The sequence below is a fragment of the Lycium ferocissimum genome, chromosome 8 (assembly GCF_029784015.1).
Source record: "Lycium ferocissimum isolate CSIRO_LF1 chromosome 8, AGI_CSIRO_Lferr_CH_V1, whole genome shotgun sequence".
Classification (NCBI taxonomy): Eukaryota; Viridiplantae; Streptophyta; class Magnoliopsida; order Solanales; family Solanaceae; genus Lycium; species Lycium ferocissimum.
Window position 1 is genome coordinate 7331702 of NC_081349.1, and position 6114 is coordinate 7337815.

Below are 6114 nucleotides of genomic sequence, written 5' to 3' on the forward strand. Positions count from 1 at the left end.
CGTATTTAAAATGATTAGTAAGAGAAGTAAATAGTCTAATTAAGGCCTATGTTATCTTGATTGTAGACTTGCAAGTTCGAGAGGTAGAAATTGGATGATTTGATATACGTCAAGGTATGTTAAGGCCATCCTTTCCTTCTTTTGGCATGATCCTATGGTATGATACAACAAGCGAGTAAGCGAGCTTCCATATTACTCTACTCTTAGAAGCATTAGAAGTACTTCAGTCTTTGATGTTCATGTACCACGTTTATGAGTGATCCTTCTGTTCATGGGTCTTGTCTTATGTAGCCAGTTCTATGCATACAGTTGATTCATGCATTACATTCATTATATATTTATGTACATTGACCCATGACCAGAAGGCGTTATATATGCGAATATATATATATATATATATATATATATATATATGTGTGTGTGTGTGTGTGTGTGTGTGTGTGTGTGTGTGCGCGCGCGCGCGCGCGCGCGCGTGTGCGCGGGGGGGGGGGTATTTGAAGGGAGATAGGCTTTATATATGCACTACCACCTGATCAGCTGGTGCACATTAATGATGATATTTATTATTGCCAGAGGTGCCGATATGATATGATGAGATGCCATGGAGGCTTTACAGGCGTTACATACGCACATATATCCGGCGTTGCATACACACATATACATATATAGATGTATGACCTTCATTGGTAGGCATGAGCATGCATATTACGTGCCCACAGAGGCATTGTCAGTTATAAAAATTTATGCAGATACAGGCAGATACTAGTTTATACAAGTACATGCAGTTAGTCATTTCAGTTTATGAGTTCAAATCTTATCCATGATTCTTATATATATCGATTGTTCTTGTGCCTTACATACTCGGTACATTATCAGTACTGACTCCCCGTTTCTCGGGGGGCTGCGTTCATGCCGGCAGGTATAGGTAGACGAACGCATGTGTGGTCCGGCCTCGGTGAGACCTCAGATCTAACGTGGTTAGTGCGCGCCCATTTGATCCGAAGCCGCAGTCGAAATTTCGGTATGCCATCCTTTTCGAGATGTGTGTATGCATATGGGTATGATGGGGTCCCGTCCGTCCTTTTCTACAACTTTCATTCCGGTAAGAGAGGTCCGCTGAGTTGTATGTAGTAGTCGATGATGTAGCCTTGTCGGCTTTTATTCTTTTGTGTCAAGATATGTAGCGACCTAGCGGGCTTAAAACCGTTCTTCCGCATGTAGTGTATATATGCAGATTGTACAGAGTTTTGATTTTTCTCTTTTATGAGATCAGTTTATGCCATTATGGGCCCTTGATGTTTAGTAAGATTCAGACGTGAGTATAGGGGTGTTTGGTCGCTAGAGGTCAGACGTGAGTCACGACTCATCGGTTTGGGTCATGACGGAATAGTCACATCCCACTTAGTAACCTATCAACAGTCAGTAGTCTCCCTTGTATCTGAAGCCACATCATGATCATGGCCTTTGGTGGCATAATTGTGAAACATTATACTCTTCCATCCAACTCTTGGGACATTGCCCAATATATGTAAATAGAGGACTCTGATCCAGCTCTTCTTAGTAATGTTCATCTTTTGAAGACTATCAATCTTGTCTCTTGAACTAATTATTTTCCTCGCCATCCAACAAGCATTCTCAAGGATTTTCCTGTTAGCCAAAGACTACTTTTTTTATATAGAAGTTGTGAAACCACTTAACCCATAGTTTGTCAGCCTTGTGAGCTAGATCCCAATAGTTCCTGGCTATAGCTACTTTATTCCAGATTTTCAAATTGGTGATGTTCATACCTCCAGCTGATTTAGGTAGACACATTTGGTCCCAAGCCACCAAGGATCTCTTAGTAATAGTATTAGTATCAGACTACACATAGCTCCAGCAATGGGTTTCTATCAACTTTATAACCTTAATAGGAAGAATGAATATTTGGGCCTAGTAATCGCATTCCAAACAAAACGAACTTCACCAATTGGATCCTACCAGCACATGATAGCTTCTTAGCTGTTTAGGAAGTAATTCTAACCACAATTTTATCCACTAGAGGCTACCATTAAGTGACCTTCAGTTTTCTAGTGTCAAGTGGTATGCCTAGGTATTTAAAAGGGATCTCACTTAGAGAGTATCCCAGTTGAGCAAGAATCTGTTGTTTCTCTACTGTACCTAAGCCCCCAAATACACTAAACTTTTTGTTAGATTTGCCTGCAGCCCTGGAGCTTTAGAGAAGACATTGAACTTTTGTTGAAGGAGCATGATAGAGTTGCTATCACCTTTAGTGAACATCAATAAGTCGTCAACAAAACTTAGAAGAGTAATCTTCAATTTAGCATATCTGGGGTGATATTTAAAGTCCTTTTCTTTCTGAAGCTAGTCCAAATTTCTACTCAAATACTCCATGGCTATGGAAAATAAGAAGGTGACATTGGATCACCTTGACTTAGCCCTTTAGTAGCTGGAGAGGGATGGGTCAATTCACCATTAACCAACATTGAACAGTCTTGACACATCCAAATATCCGTTTACGGAATTGTTGAGGAAATCCCAGTGCTTCCATCACTTGCTCCTAATAGGTCCATTCCACAGAGTCGTATGCCTTTTGTAGGTCCACTTTGATCATCACTCCAGGAGATTTATGCTTTATTCTCAAGGCCCTGACCATGAATAAGTATGACATTATCCATTATTCTCCTTCCTGGGATGAACCCTGACTGAGCAATATTGATGACACTAGCAATTACTTTTTGCATTCCAACTGATAAGACCTTTGCTACAATTTTGTACAGCATTGAGCAGTATGCTATAGGCTTGTAGTCCTTCACATTTGATGGATTGGCAATCTTAGGCAAAAAAGTCATGGTAGTGCAATTAATGTCTCTTTACATCAACCTAATTCTAAAAATAGTATAAACGGCCTCACAATTGTCATGCTTAATGATTGACCATGCTCTTTTAAAGAACACAACACTGAACCCATCCACCCCTGGAGCTTTATCATCACTAATATCCTTAAGTGCATTCAGCATTAGTAATGGGAGCACAAAGATCGAGTTGCTATTGATGATTCAGAACAAGACCTTTCCTCATCCCTTGTCAATCAACAACTGGTAGAGAATTGGTAGTAGACCCCATAAGTGATTTATAAAAACCCACAATCTCCTCAGCTATGGCAGCTGGGTTAGCCAACATATTACCACTCAGGGACATCAGATCTGTGATTTGCTTCTTCTGAGTTCTCTCTTTTATTACATTCAAAAAGTATTTATTGTTGCCATCCCTATGTTTTATCCAAGTTTCCCTAGACTGTTGTTGGAGGATATTTTCTTCATTTGGCTCTACTTCTCAAGGCTCAACTATTTGTTTTTTCTCCATGATAGCTAGAGTATCTGTATATTGATTATTAAGCTAGACTTGTATGATTTTCAATTCAATTTTGGCTACCTCAATCTTGGAACTTACATCCTTATTCCTCCTTAGTAAGCTTTCGGAGTATTGATTTCAATCCCTTCAGTGAGAGCCATACATTTTTCATGCTCTACTTATCATAATGTTTCTCCTAGTTCTGTTTCACAAGTTTAGTCAAGGAGGAGTGCTCTACCCGTACATTAAAGAATCTAAATGGGGATGTTACCTTAGGCCAATTACTCTCAACTTCCATTACCATTGGTAAGTGATCAGATATATAGGGCAATTTATACTCAACTAGCACATTTACATGTTGATCCATCCAATCATCATTTCCCAAGGATCTATCCAACTGTTGGCATATAACCATATGTGAAGTTTTGATGATTGACAAAGTAAACTAACTTAAAGGCATGATGAAAACTGAACTACAGCTGATGAACAAAAGACAATAATGTTCCAAGCAAGAAAGCACATGGATAAGAAGAGGCATTGATATAAGGCTTGGGCAAACATGTAAGTGAGGCTAGTGAAGTAGAAGTTTCAGACATTGTGAAAGGGCTGAAGAAAGCATGCTGCACAGACAATAGGGTGGTTAGAACAGGCCCACAGACATATTCCATCGCACAACAACAAAGACAGATATAGACACATGAACACAAATGATCACTATATATGTGTCAATGCGAAAGACAAAGCAAGGAAATTACAAGGTATTATTGAACAAAGAGAATGAGGTGACCTGGCCACCTGGCCACAAAGATGTTCAGTGTATAGCATAAATCAATCTATGAATAGAACAACTGAACAAGGCATAGGAGACGAAATAATGAGTGTATACGGTGAATGGAACCGGTCCGAATATATGTTCCATCATAGAGACAAATGCAGATGACTCAGTCATAGAGTAGTCCATTGACAAATAGAACAAGCACGATTACATGTTCCATCAGAGTCAACAGGTATAGTGGATGAATGACCAGTGGATGACACAGAGCTATACAAATATATAAAATAAGTCTGACTACATGTTCCAACAAATATCTCAGAATTAGGTCAAAGGCAGATGCAGAATGAAAGAGATTGGTGGAACATGTATATAAACATGTTCCAGCTCAACAATGAAGATATTAAGAGATGGACGAACCAGGTGGATGAAATAGGTTCTTGAACATGTTCCAGACAAATCCTGCAGCAACAAGGATTTGTAGAACAATTATGGTAAAGACTTAGCGGCCAAGTATGAAAGCTTCCTTACTATATTTGTTGAGATTAGTAAGCCTTCTACAAGGAAAATAAGCCGACTCAAAAAGTCAAGAATCCAAGTACAACACAAAACCTTATTGCGTGTTATAGTCCAACAAGGAGAAGGTTTTGTCACCGACCTGCGGAGCTACATTGTTATAAATGATATTTGGCACAAATATCTGATTTAGTGTCATTTGCATTTCACTTCTTAGTACTTTAATCGCAGTTTTGAATGCAAATTGTTGTATAGGAGCTTATTTTGGTATGCTTGTATGAATAGGTACAACAAGGACCAATGGAGGGTATTCTGAGAAGTTTTTGATTGATTCTGAGGCTTTGCACATTGATTGAATGTTGGGAAGGAAGTTCGACACTTGAAGAGCGAGTAATCCGACCAGAAGGGTCGTACGGCGCCGTGCGTCGCACGGCCCGGCACAAAAACCCCATCTCGAATCCCGACGGGGCCTTATGCGGGCATGCGCCGCACAAGCAGCACACATAGGAGATCATGTGCTGGCCATGCGACCCATAGCCGGCGCACAAGCGGCGTCAGTGGCTCTACTTGGATCGGGATTGGGCCAACTTATCTTATTTTTACCCTAGCATATAAATAGTCATTTTTAACATTAGAAAGACGGCTTGGATGAATTTTGAGACTTGTGAAACTCTTTCTAGGTTTTATTCCTCTTCTATTGTTTTTCTTTACATTGAAATCCTATGTTAATCATGAATTCTTGCTTCCATTCTCGAATCATGCGTAACTAAACACCGTAATTTTGGGATTGTGGCTTAGCCATGAATATTGACATTTGACAAGTATTTCAATCTTAGTAGCTTGTTCGTATGCAATTGCTTCTTTACTTCTGTGCTTCATTGCTTGATTGTCTGCGTAACAGTTGAGTTCTATTTACTAATTGATACACGTGCTTGGGAAAGACATTGTTAATTTGGAGAAGAAGTAACGAAATTGTGATATGAATATCCCTATAGTTGGGCTAGGATTTGTGTCTAGGATAGAAATATACTTAGTTATCGCAATTAATTTCATTCTGTGCTCTTATTGCATTCTTGATAGGTCAATACCATAGGAATATAGGAGGCGAGCTATCTTGAATCGGCGAGTAGTTGTCACGACCCGGGGCTACGGGCCATGACGGGTATCCGAGGCTAACCACCGAACACCGCTCATTCTGTTACTTGTTTGCTCTCATTCATAATATCTATTCATAATCATAGAAAACTATCATCATTTGAAACATATTTACTTTTATAAACATAAGCCCTTCGGCTATCAAAATAGTATATATACATACATATACATGAGGACTATGGGACCATACTACCCACACATGCGTATCTACGAGCCTCTACTAGAGTACTAGACATATGGACGTGACAGGACCCCGTCGTGAATAATCAATGGCACCTCCGAAAAATGGAGTGCTCTCAAATCAGCTACTAGCTCCTATG